We start from the raw sequence: 20,288 nt of genomic DNA, 5'->3' as shown, positions 1-20,288 counted from the left end.
GATATGAGTGGTCGCCAGACCGCAGAAGCTTCTCCAGATGTTGTTACAGGTACTCTGACTGTCCAATCTCATGATGTGTATGCACTTATTGACCCTGGTTCCACCTTGTCCTATGTTACACCTTTTGTTGCTATGGAATTTGGGATAGAACCGGATTAGCTTCATGAGCCATTTTCATTGTCTACTCTGGTTGGTGAGTCAACTACGGCTGCTTGAGTTTATAAAGGTTGTGTTGTTACAGAGCGGGGTATAAATACCACGGCCGATCTTATTAAATTATGGATGGTTGATTTTGATGTAATAATGGGAATGGATTGGCTTTATTCATGCTTTGCCAAATTTGTTTATCGTACTAGAACCATGAGGCTTGAATTTCCTAATGAGCCCATTGTTGAATGGAAGGGAGATAATGTAGTGCCTAAAGGTCGGCTTATTTCTTAGCTTAAGGCCGCGAAGATGATAAGAAAGGGTGTATCTATCATTTAGTTCAGGTTACGGACACCGATGCCGAGGCACCTAGCCTTGAGTCTATACCAATTGTGAATAGATTTCCGGATGTCTTTCCAGATGAACTCCCTGGGATCCCATCAGATAGGGAGATTGATTTTGGGATCGATGTGATGCCAGGCACGCAGTCTATATCAATTCCACCTTATAGAATGGCACCGGCAGAATTGAAAGAGCTAAAGGAACAGCTAAAGGATTTTGCTAGAAAAGGGTTTCATCCGGCCGAGTGTGTCACTGTGGGGCGCACCGTTCTTGTTTGTAAGAAAGAAAGATGGGCCGTTACGGATGTATATTGACTATCGGCAACTCAACAAGGTCACAATCAAAAATAAATATCCCCTACCAAGAATAGATGACCTGTTTGATCAATTGCAAGGTGCTACGTGTTTCTCAAAAATTGACTTGCGGTCCGGGTATCATCAATTGAAGATAAGGGAGCACGATATTCCAAAAATAGCTTTTAGGACTCGGTATGGGCACTTTGAATTTCTGGTGATGTCTTTTGGGCTAACAAATGCCCCGGCAGCTTTCATGGATCTTATGAATCGAGTCTTCAAGACTTTTCTAGACTTCTTTGTGATAGTGTTCATTGACGATATTCTTGTGTATTCCCGAAGTCGGGAGGACCATGCTGACCATTTCAGGGCAGTTCTGCAAACTCTTCAGCAACATCAATTGTATGCAAAATTTTTGAAATGTGAATTTTGGCTTGAATCTATTGCGTTCTTGGGTCATGTCGTCTCTAGGGAAGGAATTATGGTTGATCCTCAGAAGATTGTAGTGGCAAAAAATTGGCCCAGGCCTACCACTCCAATAGAGATTCGCAGTTTCCTAGGTTTGGCTGGTTACTACAGGAGATTTGTGGAGGGGTTTTATACTCTTGTCTCTCCATTGACTAATTTGACACAGAAAGCGGTTAAATTCCAATGGTCCGATTCTTGTGAAAGGAGTTTCCAAGAATTGAAATCAAGATTGACTACAACACTGGTACTAGCCCTGCCAAAGGGTATAGAGGGATTTATGGTGTATTGTGATGCTTCAAGGATCGGGCTTGGGTGTGTGTTAATGCAACACGGCAAGGTTATAGCTTAGGCTTCTAGGCAACTCAAGAATCATGAAAAAAACTATCCATCTCATGACTTAGAGCTTGCTGCAGTGGTGTTTGCGCTAAAGATTTGGCGGCATTTATTGTATGGGGTCCATGTGGATGTATTTACGGATCACAAGAGCCTTCAATATATTTTCAAGCAGAAGGAGTTGAATCTGAGACAGAGAAGATGGCTAGAGTTACTCAAGGACTATGACAATGATATTCTCTATCACCCGGAAAAGGCTAATGTTGTAGTGGATGCTCTTAGTCGAAAATCTATGGGGCGCTCCATTTGGAGGCATATCAAAGGTCGTTGGCCAGGGAGGTTCACCAGTTGGCTAGTTTGGGATTTCGCCTTGCGGACTCTAATGAAGGAGGAGTAATTGTGCATAATAGAGCTGAATCATCACTTGTGGCGGAAGTGAAAGAGAAGCAATTCAACGATCCATTGTTATCACAACTGAAAGAGGGGAGTCATAAACACAAGAACACAGCTTTTTCCTTTGGCATGGATGATAGTACCCTACGGTACCAAGGCCGCCTATGTGTTCTGGATATTGACGATCTCGGGAAAGGATCATGGCAGAAGCTCACATTTCCAGGTATTCCGTGCACCCAGGTTCTACAAAAATGTATCATGATCTCAAGGAAGTTTATTGGTGGAATAACATGAAAAAGGATGTGGTGGACTTCGTGGCAAAATGTCCAAACTGTAAGCAAGTGAAGGCCGAACATCAAAGGCCCGGTGGATTGGCCCAAAGAATAGAAATTCCAATGTGGAAATGGGAGATGATTAATATGGATTTTGTGGTAGGGCTACCATGCACTCCATGTAAGTTCGACTCAATTTGGGTAATCGTGGATCGACTCACGAAATCAGCGCACTTCTTGCCAGTTAAATCTACCGACACAATGGAACAGTATATTTAGTTGTATATCAAAGAAATAGTCAGGTTGGAAGGCACTCAAGTCTCAATCATTTCAGATCGAGGGGCTCAGTTCACTGCCAACTTTTGGAAGAAATTTCAGCAAGGTTTGGGTACGCAGGTAAATCTTAGCACAACTTTCCATCCTCAAACTGATGGGCAAGCAGAGCGGACTATTCAGACGCTTGAGGACGTGTTGCGTGCTTGTACTCTTGATTTCAAAGGTAGTTGGGATAACCATTTGCCACTCATAGAATTTTCTTACAACAATAGCTTCCATGCTAGTATCCAGATGGCACCATTTGAGGCGTTGTATGGTAGGAGATGTAGATCTCCCATTGGGTGGTTCGAGGTTGGAAAAGCTGAATTGATAGGGCCGGACCTCATGCATCAGGCTATGGAGAAAGTCAAGATTATTAAAGAGAGGTTAAAAACTGCTCAAAGTCGTCAAATGTCTTACTCGAACATTTGTTGCAGAGATTTGGAGTTCAAAGAAGATGATTGGGTATTTCTGAAGGTTTCCCCAATGAAGGGTATCATGCGATTTGGAAAGAAAGGGAAATTAAGTCTGAGGTATGTCGGCCTATACAGAATCATTCAGAGGATTGGTCAGGTGGCATACAAGCTCGATCTGCCACCCGAGATGTCATTGGTACATCTGGTCTTCCATGTGTCTATGTTAAAGAAGGTAGTGGGAGATCCGTCCACAATTGTGCCAGTTGAAACTATTGAGGTTAATGAAGAACTGTCATATGAAGAAGTTCCAGTTGACATTCTTGACAGGAAAGTCCGGAAGTTGAGAAATAAGGAAATTTCCTCCGTAAAAGTGTTATGGCGGAACCAGCAGGTTGAGGAAGCCACTTGGGAAGACGAGGAAGAAATGAGAAAGAAGTACTCACATTTGTTTGAATAGTCATGTAATAGCTTTTATGCACTTGGTTCCCATGAACTCTCATCTTATGATTTGATCTATGTAAAACTGTCTTATTTTGGTTATACGTTGCCTATGCAGCCATGGTTAGTATTGTACAGGTTATGTTATGACTATAAAATGTGTACATGCTGTTAGGATATGCTTCTGAGGCTCTCTGACAGGTGGATAGGCCTAGTTACAAAGGTAACCCTGGTAAAATTTTAGAAAATTTAGGGAGTTAGCCAAATTTAGGGCTGTGGATTTGTTTCATGTTGTGAAAAGCTGAGGTTTCATAAAGATTGCTAATAAGTGAACCTTGATCCTCATTCGAGGACGAATGATCTTAAGTGGGGGAGGATATAAGGCCCCATGGAAATTTCTACTCAAAAACCCGAATCTCGTGATGCCAAGATAGGATCATGTGTTAGAAATTCATCGGTTTGGTGCATTAAAAAGTTAAGGAAAAACAAGACAAACTTAACGGGGTTATTGGACAGATTGTGATAAGGTTCAACCTTTCCTTTATTTTTGTATGATCTCATAACTACATGTGTTTGATAAGGACACATAAAGAGAAGTTCGTAATCCTAAATTTATTAACATTATCTTAGTCGCATAAGTTATAGTATTCTCCCTTATTGGAACATTATCCTAGTCTCAGAAGTTATAGTATTCTCCCTTATCGGGACTTCATATTCAGTTTAGTATTAGCTTATTTCAGCCAATAGAGCATAGAGTGTATATATATAGTATTACAGTATTTTCACCACCATCGAGCTATAATCAATGGGTAGGCCCCTACTGGGCAACCTCAGATCAGATGGTAAGTTATATACCGAGCCTACTATGGCAGAGCAGTTATACATACCGAGCCTTATAGGGCCGGACAACTATTTTACTTACTATGTTGAGAGAGATGAGTCAATATCAGTAGGTAATCATATCTTCAAATTATATTTGACTCTTAGGTACTTTTAGTTATTATATTATCAGTTCAGTTTCAGCTTTCAGTTATTTTGTTGCCTTACATACTCGGTACATTATCTCCTACTGACGTCTGCTGGGGACACTACATTTCATGCCTGCAGGTTCTGATAGACAGCTGGATAGACCTTCCTAGTAGACAAAGTCAATCATCAGCGTGGTTGGTAAGTTTCACTTCCTCGGAGTTACTAGGTCTATACCTTGGAGCCCATTTTATATATACAAGTTTGATGGGTAAGTCAAGGCTCTGTCCTGACCATGATATAGTTCAGTTATCCCTAGAGGCTTATATACAAGTCCTGTACATTTTTTATATCAGTACTGTGGCTTTACCAACCCTATGTAGATGTTTAGTTTGGTATTACAGGTTGTAGACGTTATTTTCAGATCATTCAGAATATGGCCTCATCGGCCTAAGTTGAGCATTACCCCTCCAGAGTTTATAGTAATAGAGTGGTACGCTCGGGTCGAGTATGGCACCGGGTGCTGACCATGCCTCTTCAGGTTTGGGACGTGACAATAATACCCGGCCAAACCAAGAAACTCTGAATCTTAGTAGCTGAAGATGGTCTGGGCCAACTCTGCTGTAAGGCCTCATGGAAATTTCTACTCAAAACCCCGAATCTTGTGATGCCAAGATAGGATCATGTGTTAGAAATTTAAGCTCGCAACGGTTCGGACCTTTTCGATTAATCGATGCATTAAAAAGTTAAGAAATTTGTTTGCGAGAAAAGTGCATTTCTGCGGTCCACTATGCGGTCCATTATGCGGTCGCATAATATGTATACGGACCGCATAGTCGCCACAGAGCCAGTCAGTGTGTTGGTTAATTTGAGGCCAATTATGTGATCGCATAATCAATATGCAGGCCGCATAGTCATCGCAAAATCCCCTTGGAATTTTTGTGAAGGGCAGTTCTGCGGTGCACTATGCGACCATAGAACATGTATGCGGACCGCATTTCTGTTGCATACCCAGATAGTTTGTCCAGATTTTGGGACCATTTTTGCGGTCCAATTTGTGGGCCGCATGTCCATTATGCGATCGTAAATTGTGTCGGGGCTCCTATTTTCTAACTTTTATAACCCGACAACATCCCATTAAAAGCACCCCATTAGACCATTTTCCTGTTATTTCACGGCATACAGAGTGAGAGAGGAAGTTCTACAAAGAGAGGGAGTAATCTTCATCAAGTCCCCACTCCATCTTTGCCCCAAATCCTTGAAGATTGTCAAGTAAAATTGCTAGGTCTTCACCATAAAAGGTAAGAGCTTGTACCCTCATCTATAATTTCGAAATTTCCATTAAAATAAGTGATTAGCAAGGGGGTTCATGGGTATAAAGGCTGATAATCTTGCATGCATAAAAGATAATAGGGTATGGGGTGGTTGTGAACCAAAAGAGATAACAATTGTGGTATATAGAATGATGAAAATCTCGCACAAAAGTGTCCTAAAATCGTTGTGCACACTTAGTGCTTGATAATTTACTTAAATGAGTTGGAATCTCATTCATGCCTCTAATTCTTGGTTCAACTTGTAATTTTCATAAAATAGATTGAAGTTGCTAGGAAATTTCAGAATTTATTGTATGGGTTTAAGGAAAGTTTTAATGAGGTATGTATGGCTAAAACCCCTTCTTTTAGAAATTGAGCTCCGTTGGTGTTTGTGTAAATACGGTAAGATTAAAGTTGAATTGTTGTATTGATTATTGTTTCACATGAATTTGGTGTTGCGACCTTATATGCGTGAAAGATGTGTCTCAATATGATCAATGTGCTATTCTTGATAACTTGAAAGGGTGCAAGGAATATAAATCATGTATTGAGATGTTTAGACCTTAAGGTGAGTTTGAAGCTGCATATATTATGCCATCTGTGTGAAGACTCATCTATGCTTATAATTTTATTTGCCCTTGTGTGCACATATTATTCTAAACTACAAATCTAACATTGGAAGTGGAAATGATGTGATAATTGTGTCTCCAAGTGCCTATGAAATGATATATGTGAAACAAAGATTGAAATGAGATGATTGATGAAAAAGGAAAACGCCTTGGTAAGGCAGCCTAGCCGATCGGGCCGAGATCGGACTCCATGCCGCACACATGGTGGTATTGTATTTGTGATTCAAGTATATGACTCAAATGAGGCAACCTAGCCGATCGGGTCGAGATCAGACTCCGCTCAAGATAGCGGTGGTATTGTGGACAATTTTGAACAGTATGAAATGCCCAAAACTAAAAGCTATCGGAAAATGAGGTGAAAATTATATGATTCTTTTATTTGATAATGTTGTGATCATTTAAAGTGTTTGAGTTATACTTGTGACTTCTGTATTCTTGTATGAAAGTTCTTTCTAACTAGATGGTGTTTAGTTATACATACTAGTACTTTTCTATGGTACTAACATCCCTTTTGCCAGGGCGCTACATTTTTAAATGAATGTAGGTTGCTCCATTGCGGATAGTGCCGATCGCACGTAGCGGAGTACCTTCTTCTCAAAGTCTTGGTGAGCCCCTTTCTCCTTCAAGGGGCTATGTTGTACATCTTTTGATATAGAGATCCACTTTTGAGGTATAGTCGGGGCCTTGTTTCCGGCGTTGTCATCATTGTCTTTTGTATCCTTAGAGGCTCCGTAGATGTATGTGTGGGTTATGTACGGGTCTTGGATGGGTCTATGAACTATGTTGTAATTCTAACTCTTGTTTCTCTAAAGTGAAATTGTATTGAGTCTTGGGAACTTAACTACGGTTTAAGGTTGTGATGTAAAATGAACTAACTATGTTGAATGTGCAATCTTTCCTATTGTTTAAATAAACGAAAGCTTGGTTTCCTTAATCATACCGAGTTGGGTAGAAAGTGTTCGATAAGGCTTGCTCAGTTGGGTTTACTCGATTGAGCGCTGGTCGCGCCTCCCGAGGTTGGGGCGTGACATCTACACTGCTTCAATCTCCTTCAGATCTACCTTGATCCCCTCACTCGACACAACATGACCCAAAAATGCCACCGAATCGAGATAGAATTCACACTTTGAAAATTTTGCATACAACTTCTTTGCTCTCAAGGTCTCGAGCACGATCCTCAGGTATTGCTCGTGATCCTCCCAGCTCCGAAAGTACACCAAGATGTCCTCAATAAACACAATGACAAATTAATCAAGATAGGGCTGGAATACATTGTTCATCAAGTGTGTGAATGATGCTAGAGCGTTGGTTAGCCCAAATGACATCACAAGGAACTCGTAGTGGTCATACCGAGTCCCAAAAGCAGTATTCAAGATATCCGGATCTCGAATCTTTAGTTGATGATACCCTAACCACAAATCAATCTTTGATAACATTCTGTCACCCTATAGATGATCAAATAAGTCATCAATGTGTGGCAATGGATATTTATTCTTCACTTTAACCTTGTTCAACTACTGATAGTCTATAAATATGCGCATAACACCATCCTTTTCTTCACAAACAGAACCGGAGCACTCCAAGGTGACACACTAGGCCGAATGAAGCCCATGTCAAGCAACTCTTGCAACCGCTCCCTTAACTCTTTCAACTCTGCTGGGCCATACAATATGGTGGAATAGAAATGGGCTGAGTGCCCAGTGACAAGTCAATACCAATATCAATATTCCTATCGGGCAGCATGCCTGGAAGATCTTCCAGAAATACATTTGGGTAGTCTCTCACTATCGGAATGACTCAACAGTAGGAGTATCAATACTGATATATCTCTCGAAGGCTAGATATGCATCATACCCCTTCCCAACAATCCGTTGTGACTTAAGGAAGGACACAACTCTGCTAGGAACATAATCCAAGGTACCCATCCACTCCAACTATGGTAAACCTGGCATAGTCTACCATGATGTGACAATCTAGAAGATCATGATAGGGCGAAAACTAGTTCAGGCCCAAGATAACAGCAAAGTCTACCATAGCGAGTAATAATAGATCAACTCCGGTCTCAGAATCACCAATAACAACTAAACATGATCGATACACATGGTCAACAATAATACAATCTCCCATAGGCATGGGCACATAAATAGGAGAACTCAAAGAATCACAAGATATACCCAAATACGGTGCAAAGTAAGACGATACATATGAATAAGTAGAGCTTGGATGAAATAAGACTGATGTATCTCTATGACAAATCGAAATAATACCTATGATAATTGCGTCTGATGCAATCGCCTTTGACCTACCTAGAAAAGTATAACATCACCCTAGCCTCCCCATCTAGGGTGACCACTACCCGCCTGACCCCTACCCCTGACTGAGTCTGCAGGAGGAGCGGTAACTGGTGTGGTAACCACGGCCTGAGAAGTTTAAGGACCCTACGGGATACGTGGAGCCTGAGTAGTTTATGGAGGTGCACCCCTCCGGAGTCAGGGGCAGTCCCTCACCATATGAATAGTATCACCACACTCAAAGTAATCTTTCAGAGGATGCGACTACTGAAACTGACTCGGTCCTGGTCGGCTGGACTGGCCGCTAAAAACACCCCCTGCAGGAGGTGCACTAGACAGTGGAGGTGCATAATAGGCAACCTGAGACTTTGGAGTAGCCAGAGTACTACTAAAGGGTAGAAGTGTTAAGTGAACTGGACGGCTCACATAGCCTCTACCATGACGAGCTGCAACTGGGGCATAGGCACCACTATGTCCGCTAGAATCTCAAGGCCTCTTGGCTTTCATGTCCTCTCTCTCCCGGTCCCGTATACCCTCCAATCTCCGTGCGATATCTACAACCTGCTAATATGGGGTGTCAGTCTCTAACTCTTGAGCCATGTTAAATCTAATACCATAGTTGAGCCACTCGATAAATTGACGGACTCACTCTCCGAGTGTGAAAACCGAGCCAGTGCATGGATGGACAACTCACTGAATTTGATAGCATAGTCTGACACGGTCATAGGACCCTGGTGCAACTACTCAAACACCACGTGCCATCGATCCCTAAGGCTCTAGGGAACAAACTCTCTCAAGAACATCTCAGATAACTGAGCCCATGTGAGTGAAGCTGCCTCGCTGGGCTACCCTCCTCATAAGCCCTCCACCATTGGGACACTGGTCCCAATAGTTGGAAAGTAGTGAAAGTAACCTTGCTCATCTCCATAATACACATAGTACGTAGAATACGGTGGCACTTCTCTAAAAAATCATGTGCATCATCTATAGCTAGGTCGCTGAAAGTAGGAGGGTGGTACTTCTTATACTTCTCAAGTTTGAGCTCCTACTACTCAGTTTATACTGCCCTAACCTCGGGCTAAACTAGGACAACTGGTTGTATTAGTATAACATCTGGGACCTGGGCAACATGGACCCGCTGCTCTGGGTTACAGGCTGTAGGAGTATGTGCTCCTCCCCTAGCCTGAGATATGGCTAGTGCAAGTGGAATCAATCCTTCCTAAGCTAGGGTACCAAACATGATCAGGAACTGTGCGAGGGTCTCCTGAAGTGCAGGGGTGGCAACAGGTGCCTGCCTCTCAACTGGAGTGATAGTGGATCCTCTGTCGCAGCTCGAGAAGGTGCTCTAGTTGTACCATGTGCCTCTCCTCAGCCTCTGTCCTGACCCCAGCCTCTCGCGGCTCAAGTAAGGGCATATGTATATTATCATCGGATCCAGCGGTGTGTGCCCTCACTATCTATGAGGGAAAACAAAAACAAAGATTCAGAATTTCAAAGTCAACAAATTCACACGTTAAGGAAATCAAGAAGTGAAGTTTCCTAACAGTTCCATAGTCTCCCGAAGATAAGTACAAACGACTCCGTACCGATCCGCGAGACCCTACTAAACCTGCTTATGACTCGTGACACCTATGAACCTAGAGCTATGATACCAATTTATCATGACCCCAAAGCTTTGATACTTTAAGTCGAATATCAAGGATCACGAGGAAGGCCCGTGATCAGGAATGGTTTTTTGAGGACTGCTGAGGTTTTCCTCTTCACGTTCGTGAAGCCAAGGGTGCGATCACGGAGGTTGAGGAGATTGTATATCGCGAATACGTTAGTTTGACCGTTTTCTTGTATAAGGAAGGAGAGGCCGGGGCTGAGGCACGCGATGTTCTTCGCAATCGCATGGCCTAGGGTGTGATCCCGTAAGTTGAGGAAGCTGGACATCGCGTTCGCGACTGGCTTTATGTGACCACGAAGGAGGTTTTTTGAGGTGGGGAGATTTGTTCTCCACGATCGTGAGTGATTGTCCGAGATTGCTAAAGGCAATATCTGGACAGCAATATTTAATTTCCAAAATGAGGGTTTTACTTCATTCTTCATCATTTGACTTATATAGCCTAGTTTGTGGCGATTTTGAGAGGGATTTTCAAGGATTTGATCGGGGTAAGTTATTCTAACTCATATTTGGCTATTATACATGAACCCATCATTGTTTTTACTAGGTAATTAGTATTTTGGGTTAGAAAAGTTGGGGAAAATTGTGAAACCTTCATAGACCATATTTTAGGATTTGAAAGGCGATTTGAGGTAAGATTTGAATAATTTTAGTATGGTTGGTCTCGTTATTGAATGGGTGTTCAGATTTTGTAAGTTTGGTCTGGTTCCGAGACATGAGCCCGGTGTTGACTATTTGAGTTGTCTTTTTGATTTTTTTTTTAAGATTTCAACTTTATTATTCGGAATAGTTTCCTACCATTTGTATTTATGGTATAAAGTTTTTTTTGACTAGATTTGAGCCGTTCAGAGTTGGATAATAGTTTCCTACCATTTGAGTTGTCTTGCCTAACTTTGTGTGAGAGGAAATTACCCCTTAGGATTGGTATTGTTTTGTGTTAATTGTGGTACGTGAAGGCCGTGTATGTAAGGTGACGAGTGTGTACATTGGGCTAAATGTGGTAATTGATCAATTAAAGTTATGTAGATTCTTTTCATGGCTTTAATTGAGTTGTCATAACATGTTATCTTCATCATCGTCAATCTATCCTTACGTGATTTACTTGACATTGTAAATACTTCTCTCATCTATTTATTGTTATTCTCCTTTACATGCTTAGTTGAAGTTATTGTTCTCTCATTTTCTTGTTAATTATTTAACTTTTGGGTTATCTTACTTGAAGTTGTTATTTCTTGGAATATTTTATTGTTGAATTATGGTGTTAAAGTTATAAAGGTTGTGATTCACATTGAGGCAAGGTTGTAAATTATTGAATTACCATTATTGTTGAGATATTCACTTTCAGTTTTTGTTGTTGAGACTCTTGTACATTGTGTTGGGCCATAGGATATTTATGGTTTTGGGCACTTGAGGTGCGATTAGTGATATGTCGTGATATTGATACTCATGTGGTGGTATCAGAATTTGGGGTTTGATAAGCATGTGGTGAGATAAGGTGGGTTTTATACGCATGTTGCTATTAGGGGAACTACTTGAAGCCACGCAGTGTGATAAGGTGTGCTAAAACGCGGGTAGCTATTTTGGGAAAATGATTTTCAAAACTAAATGTAACACTCCCGCGGTGATATAAGGAAAGATTCTGATTTGAATTGTGAAATAAAACTACGAGGCGATACCTCGGTAGTGATTCTTGTTGATACCTTTCATTTACATCACTTCTATTTTGTTTGCATCATTTCCTTGGCCTTCTTATTATGTGTTTCTTCTGTGATGTCCTAATTTCCCTAGTCTCAATATAGCTATTCTTGTTATATTTCTTCCTTGTATTTATTATGATACTATACTATACTTTCTCAATTTCTTTATTTATTCTAATAAGTGTCTTGACCCGATCCCATCACTACTCTACCGAGGTGAGGCTCGATAGTTACTGGGTACTGTTGTGGTATACTCATACTATGCTTCTGCACATATTATTGTGTAGATCCAGGACTTCATGCCAGCCTAGGCATCAGTGACTCGAGCTTGGATCGGAGACTTCAAGGTATACCTGCCGGCGTCCGCAGTCCTCGAAGTCACCCTCTATCTAGTTCTATTCCATTCTTTTTTATATATATAGATATTGATGTATAGGGATGTTCAGTACACTCATGTAGAGCTTGTGCCTCGGTTTTACCATATTTTGGGGTCTTATGTCCAATTGTGTTGCGGAGTCCTTCTTATGATAGTTATTGATTTAATTGAAAGTTTTACTACTATTTCAGTTAAATTCTTCATGTATGCTAGGCTTACCTAATAGTTGAGATTAGTTGTCATCACAACATCCTACGGAGGGAGTTTTGTATTCTATATTCATATTGCCTCGCATTTTACTCATGTTTTGTAGATTTCGGATATGTAATATGATGATTGGTGCTAATTAGTAATATTTTTATATGTAGGAATCATTCGGAGGCAATTTTGGGATGATGATGCACGAACTAAAGTGAAATGGGGATGAAACACAAAAAATCTACAATGTATTGCCATAGGCAGTGTGGGGTGCTACCTGCGGCACACAAAACAGATCCTCTAAATTTCATGCGCCATGGATAGAACTCCATGCTACCTTGGGTGTTGGTGATGTGAAGTTGTCCTATTTCGCCTGGACTTGGTTATTTCGACCACAAGATTCCCCCAACTCGTATAAAAGAAAACCTAAACCTATTTTGGATGGGGAGACGCAACTTTGAGAGAAAAATAAAAGTACAAAACACTCGGAAGCATGGAATTTATCAATTCTTCCATCCTTCATCTAGTATTCATATCTTTTATGTGTAAAAAGGATATTCTGATTATTGTTATGAACATGAGTGTCTAACAACCTCATTGTTCTGGGTTATGGGTTATTTTTGACTATTGTAAATTCACGGTTCATAGTTTTTCTTGATTTTATCATATTAATTTTTTTATTAAATCTTGCACTTAATTATTCTATTGTGTAGCTAACAATAGGTATTATCTACGAATTTATAGTTGAACTCGAAAGTGGGAATTATAAATTGAATATATGATTGAATAGAGTAAGTTCTTGAATCCGGGTATCCGAGAATAGATTCGTGATTATGATAGACATATTCCAATTGCCTTACATGGTTATTTTTGCATCAAATATACATGTGTTCTTATCAAGTTTGTTTCTATAGACATGTAATCTTAGGTTGGCTTGCATAGGCGAGCGAAGAGTCAAAAAACCTTCATGAATTAGATAAGTCAAGTGATTACATCAACCCGAAAAAGCAATGGGAGAGACATTAATCCCATAACCATGCAATTTCTCCATCTCATTAAATTCTTCCTAAGTGTTTGTTTGCTCTACTTGCGGTCTTATTTTCTTGCTTGCCTATTAATTCATAGTAATTTAGTTATAAAAATCACAATCATCTTCTTCACACTCACTTGAGCATTAAATATATAATTTGCTTACGACGCATTTTTACGTACGAAAATATAGGGTGTAACAGATACTTTCTTATCACTTTATTACTTTTAGACAGTGTATACTTGCGTGTGTGTTTGGAGGTAACAAGTTTTTTTGCGTCGTTTCCGGGGATTTAGAAATTAGTTATTTGTTTGAAATAAGCTCTTATTTGTTTTTGTTCAAGTATTAATCTGTTTGACCTTTTCTGACTCTACAAGTGTTCACCTTGAATGCTAAGAAGAAGCAACCGTTTGAACAACCTTCAACCTCTTGATCCTGAACCGAAAGACTTTTCCACAAGTTAAAGAGGGAGGTAGAAGAAAGAGCAAGAATTGCAGAGTTGGGTATTGTAGTCCAACCGCAGCCGATCAAGATGGCAGAAAATGAAGAAAGACCGGTGATTAAGGCCACAAGGTCTAGTCTTGCGAATATGACTTAGGCTATCATAAAGCCTGATATAACTAGGCACCTTGAGCTGAAGCAGTACATGGTGCAACTGATTCAATCCACAGGGCTATTTGTGGGGTTGTCAAGTGAAGATCCCAAAAGGCATATATAGAATTTCTTTGAGATTAGGAATACATACAACTATTTGAACGTCTTTAAGGACTATGTCAGACTGACTTTGTTTCCCTTTTCTCTAATGGGGGAATCAAAGGAATAGTTAAAGAAGGAGCCCGCACACTCGATCCACACTTGGGTTGATCTGGCACGAAATATCTGAATCAAGTTTTTTCCCACTAAGAAGACAAAGGCACTGAGGAGCCAGATTCTTGGGTTTCAACAACGAGATGGTGAGACTCTTCACCAGGCTTGGGAAAGATATAAGAAACTACTCAGAGACTTTCCACATCATTGTCAGACTGATGAGTTGTTAGGACATACCTTTGTGGATGGATTGGATGAGACCTCCAAATTAAATCTAGACTCAGCTTGTGGAGGAAGTTGCATGCAAAAGCCATACAGTGAGATTCAGACTCTGCTCAGCAATTTTACTGCAAATAATCATAACTGGCAGGCTGAAGGTGACTCAAGAAGGATGATAAAACAGAAAGTAGTGGGTACACTCGAGCTGGATGAGATGTCAGCCGTGCAAGTAGAGATCGCTAAACTAGACAACCAAATGGCTAAATCGGCGATGGGTCAAGGGCATCAGATGCAGCAGGTTCAGAGGATGACCATATGCTGTGAAATTTATGGAGATGGTCATATGAGTGACCAATGTCCGGTGAATCCTTAATTTATCTATTATATGGGCCAACAAGGTAGAGCTCCAATGAACTAGAATAATCAATACATGAATGCTTATAATCCCAACTGGAGGAATCACCTGAATTTCTCATGGGGTGGGAACTAGACCACTCAAAATCAATACATGCCTCAAGGGAACTATAATCAGCCTCAAAAGACACCTCAACAGGTATAAGAAATCACTAATGATATGTTGAAAAAGCTGTTGATTGACAACCAGCTACTTCGAATAGATAATCAGCAATTAAGGACTGAATTTCGAAATATAGAGAGGCAGATTAGGTAGTTGGCTGCACAATAAAATACTCAACCTGCAGGGGCCCTTCCTATATAAGAATCCTCAGGTAAATGCTATAATTTTGAGGAATGATAGAAAATTGGAAGAAGTCCCAAAAATAAAGAAAGAACAGGTCACTCCTAAGGGTGAACTGATCCCCAAAACTGTGGGAGAAGATGAGAAAGAAACTGAAGAAAGCGAAAAGAATCTGTTTGAATTGAATCTTCCACTGGTTGATGTGCTACATGAAATCCCAAAATATGCTAAGTACATAAAAATATTGTGGCTAACAAAAGGAGGATGACAGAGTTTGAGACTGTGGCATATACTGAAGTGTGCACCTCAAGAATTCAAAGAAAATTGCCGCAAAAGTTGAAGGAACCGAGGATCTTCACCATACCTATTCGAATTGGTGAGGTAGATGTGGGGCGAGAACTCTATGATTTGGGGGCTAGCATAAACTTGATGCCTCTATCGGTTTTCAGTCAATTGGGGTTAGGAGCTCTATGGCCAACCATAGTCATGTTGCAGCTTGGTGATAGATCTATTGTCCATCCCGAGGGGGTGATAAAAGATGTGCTACTACAAATTAGGCAATTTATTCTCCCAACAGATTTTATTATACTGGACTATGAAGCTGATGAAAAATTCCCATCATCTTGGGTCGACCTCTCTTAGCCACCGCTGATGTTGTGATCAAAGTTCGTGAAGGAAAAATGATCCTCCGGGTTGATAATGTGGAAGCAGTCTTTAATGTATACAGGACAATTCAGTTGCCAAGTCACTATGAGAATCTATCTATGATATTTGTGATTGAAAAAGAAGAAGAAATAAATGATATGGGTGCATATCTAGATGACTCTCTAGAGAAAGCACTTATGTTATTTGACAATATTGACTTGGATGACGAGGTGAAGGAGATGGTGCATCAATCTGGATGCATGTGCTTACATCAAAGGACTGGTCGATTTTGAGCCTTTAGATAAACCAACTAGGCCACCCCCAAATTGTCTATCGAAGAAGCTCCTAAATTAGAACTCAAGCCCATGCCCTCCCATCTTCATTATGCCTATTTAGGTGTTGATGAAATTTTACCTGTTGTTGTATCTTCTGACTTATCTATTTTGCAGGAAGAAAAGCTACTTTGCATGCTTAGAGAGCACAAGTGGGCGATTGGATGGACCATGGCTGACATTTGTGGTATTAGCCCAACATTTTGTATGCATGAAATTCTCATGGAGGAGGGGCACAAACTGAGTGTAGAACACCAACGCCGCCTGAATCCAGTCATAAAGGAAGTAGTGAGAAAAGAAGTCATAAAGTGGCTCGATGCAGGTATTTTCTTTTCTATATCTGATAGTGTGTGGGTAAGTCCAGTCTAGTGTGTACTTAAAAAGAGTGGAATAACGGTGGTCATAAATGATAATAATGAATTAATCCCAACTAGGACTGTCACCGGTTGGAGAATTTTCATTGACTACTGAAAACTTAATAATACTACTAGAAAAGATCACTTCCTCCTTCTCTTTATTGATCGAATGTTACATAGGTTGGCCAGACATGATTATTATTATTTCCTTGATGGATATTCGGGCTATAACCAGATCTCAATTGCACCAGAGAACCAAGAGAAGACCATCTTCACTTGTCCTTATGACACTTACGCTTTTAAGAGATTACCATTTGGGTTATGCAATGCACCTGCGACTTTTCAACGGTGCGTGATGGCAATCTTCACTAATATGGTAGAAAAATTTGTTGAAGTGTTTATTGATGATTTTCAGTCTTTGGACCATCTTTTGATAAATGCTTAATGAATTTGAGTAAAGTGTTTGCCAGGTGTGAAGAGACAAATTTGGTGTTGAAATGGAAGAAGTGCAATTTTATGGTACGGGAAGGAATTGTACTTGGGCACAAGGTGTCCAAAGATAGGTTGGAGGTGGATAAGTCAAAAGTAGATGCAATTGAAAAATTGTCGCCTCCAATTTCTGTAAAAGGAGTCAAAAGCTTTTTGGGACATGCAGGTTTCTATCGTAGATTTATTAAAGATTTCTCTAAGATTTTTGCTCCCTTGTGTAGTTTGCTCGAGAAGGATATGCCTTTCAAGTTTGATGAACACTGCTTGAAGGCATATGAGGAGTTGAAAAAAATATTGGTTACTGCACCAATTATCACCGCCCCAAACTGGGGAGAGTCGTTTGAATTGTATGTGATGCCAGTGATATGATAATTGGGGTTGTATTGGGCAAGAGGAAAGATAAAGTGTTCCACTCAATTTACTACACTAGCAAAACTCTAAATCAAGCTTAGATAAATTACATAGTCACAGAAAAAGAGTTGCTAGCGGTAGTATGGGCATTTGACAAATTTAGGGCCTACAGTGCCAACTAAAGTCATCATCTACACAGGCCATGCATCCATCAAGTATTTGTTTGAGAAAAAGGATGCTAATCCTAGACTAATTCGTTCGGTTCTTCTCTTGCAAGAATTTGACGTGGAACTCAAAGTTCGAAAAGGGACATAAAATCATGCGGCAGACCATTTATCGTTCTTGGAAACTCGCACGCAGGTTGAGGAAGGGGCAACATTCAGGAAAGCTTTCCTAATAAGCAATTGCTAGCCATCACAGCTGGCACAACCCCATGGTGTGCTGACTATGTGAACTTTATTGTAAGTGAGGTGACTCCGTCAGAGTTATCTCCAGATGGTAAGAGGAAATTCATGCATGATGTGAGGCTTTATCTATGGGATGAGCTATTTTGACTTAAGTAGTGTGCAGATCAATTAGTGCGCTGATGTGTTCTTGAGGAGGAGATGTAGGAAATTTTACATGATTTCCATGTATCACCATAATAGGGGGGCATCATGATGGAGACAAAATGGTTGCAAAGGTGTTGCAATCAGGATTCTATTGGCCTAAGCTACTCAAGGATGCACATTTAAAAGGTGTGATATGTGCTAGAGGACGGGTACAATTTCGAGAAGGCATGAGATGCCACTGAAGGGCATACATGAGGTCGAAATCTTCGATATTTGGGAAATAGATTCCATGGGTCGTTTCTAGTATCAAATGGTCATCGATACATCTTGCTTGCAGTTGAATATGTGTCAAAGTAGGTTGAGGCTATGAATTTTCCTATGAATGATGCTAAAGTGGTGCTGAGCTTTATGAAGAAAAGTATTTTCACCAGATTTGGGACTCCGCTTGTTTTTATTAATGATGCAGGTACTCACTTTTGTAACAAACTGTTGGGCACCCTTTTACCTAAGTATGGGGTGATACATAAGGTCGCAACTGCTTATCATCTATAAACCAGTGGTCAAGTGGCGGTCTCAAATAGGGAGATGAAGAAAATATTTGAGAAGACAATGAGCACAAGTAGGAAGGACTAGGATGGCAAGCTAGATGATGCTCTATGGGCATATTGCGCGGCATACAAAACTCCAATTAGTACTTCGCCATACAAGTTAGTATATGGAAAGGCTTGTCACTTGCCTGTTGAGCTTGAGCACAAGGCATATTGGGCAATAAAGAAGCTCAACTTTGATATGGTTCTAGCTGGGGGAAAACGGATGTTGCAACTGAATGAGCTCAAAGAGTTTCGATTGCAGGCATATGAGAATGCGAAATTGTATAAAAAACAAAGAGATGGCATGAAAAACACATTTTGTATCGTGAGTTCGAAGCCGGTCAAGCCGTTCTCTTGTTCAATTCAAGGTTGAAGCTCTTCCCTGGGAAGCTCAAGTTGAGATGGTTGAGTGCGTTTGAAGTAGTGCGAGTTACAAAACATGGAGCCGTTGAGCTAAAGGATCATGAAAGCAATAGCACATTTTTAGTCAATGGGCAGAGAGTAAAATATTATTGGGGTGGTGGTGTTTGTCATCACAAAACTTTGATAGAATTGGTGGATGTGTGAGGAAATGTATTGCGTCGTACTGCGATGTTAAATCGGGCACTTGTTTGGAGGGAATCCAATTTTTAGTGCTTTCGTAGCTTAGCTTTTTTTCCCCTTAGTCAGAGTAGACTAGATTTTTGTTTTCTTTATAGTCCTAGAAATCATAGGTAGGAATGGTGTGGAGTGTGTATGATGGATGTACTAAGTGCTCGGGTTGGTGGGGTTGTTTATTAAAAAAAATCGAAAACTAGCGCCCAGGCCAGCGGCACACGCTGCCTATGGTGAACATTACATAATGGAAAACTCCCCCAAGCGCCAGGCCAAACGCGATGCGCTGGACTAAGGGGTCAGGTAAGATTTTTTTATTATTATTTTTTAGTTTTACTCTTTTTATTAAACCCATTAATACTTAACCCGACCCGGATACCCGTTTATACTCACCTCCTAACCCATACCACCACCCACTCTAATTAAAATAAACCTAAGTCTAAATTCCATCCCTCTCTCTCTAAACCCGCGTCCCTCTACACTCTCTCTCTCTCACCCACTTTCTTCTTCCTCTCTCTCTCTCTCAAGTTCTCCATTTTTGCTTGCTTTCATCTCAAAAATTACAGGTATGTGTCTCCTTCTTCCCTCTTTTCTTGTAATTTTGTGATTTCTTTGTGTTATACTATCACCCCCATCCTAAACGACCCCCTCTCCCCAATCCACCCTAAGTTTCTTTTAACTTTGTATTGTTATGGTAGGTGACATCTATGAAAAAATTGGTTGTTAAAATTGGTTGTGAAGTTGTCTATGTAGTAAACAACAATTCTCTCTACTTCGTTTAAAATTTGGGAGGGCCATCTTGTTCCACCATTGTTGAATAAAGAGAAACACAACTAATTCCCACCATGTTTGATATAATGCTTAAAAGAGTAAATTGTGCACCAGTGAAGTCTGAGTAGCCAAGTGTCGTTGTATGTGATGTTAGGCTAAGTGTGGGGTGTTTTGGGGGTGGTTTTATATAGCCTGAGCTTTTTTTCCATGATCACCATACGATAATCACACTACCCACACCTTGTATCATGTGTAATGTATCTTATAGCCTCTTGTTAGAAGTAGTTAGTGTATTATACTAGT

Source organism: Nicotiana tabacum, chromosome 8, assembly GCF_000715075.1.
Source record: "Nicotiana tabacum cultivar K326 chromosome 8, ASM71507v2, whole genome shotgun sequence".
In the NCBI taxonomy this organism is placed as follows: Eukaryota; Viridiplantae; Streptophyta; class Magnoliopsida; order Solanales; family Solanaceae; genus Nicotiana; species Nicotiana tabacum.
Note: the sequence above shows the minus strand (reverse complement) of the source record.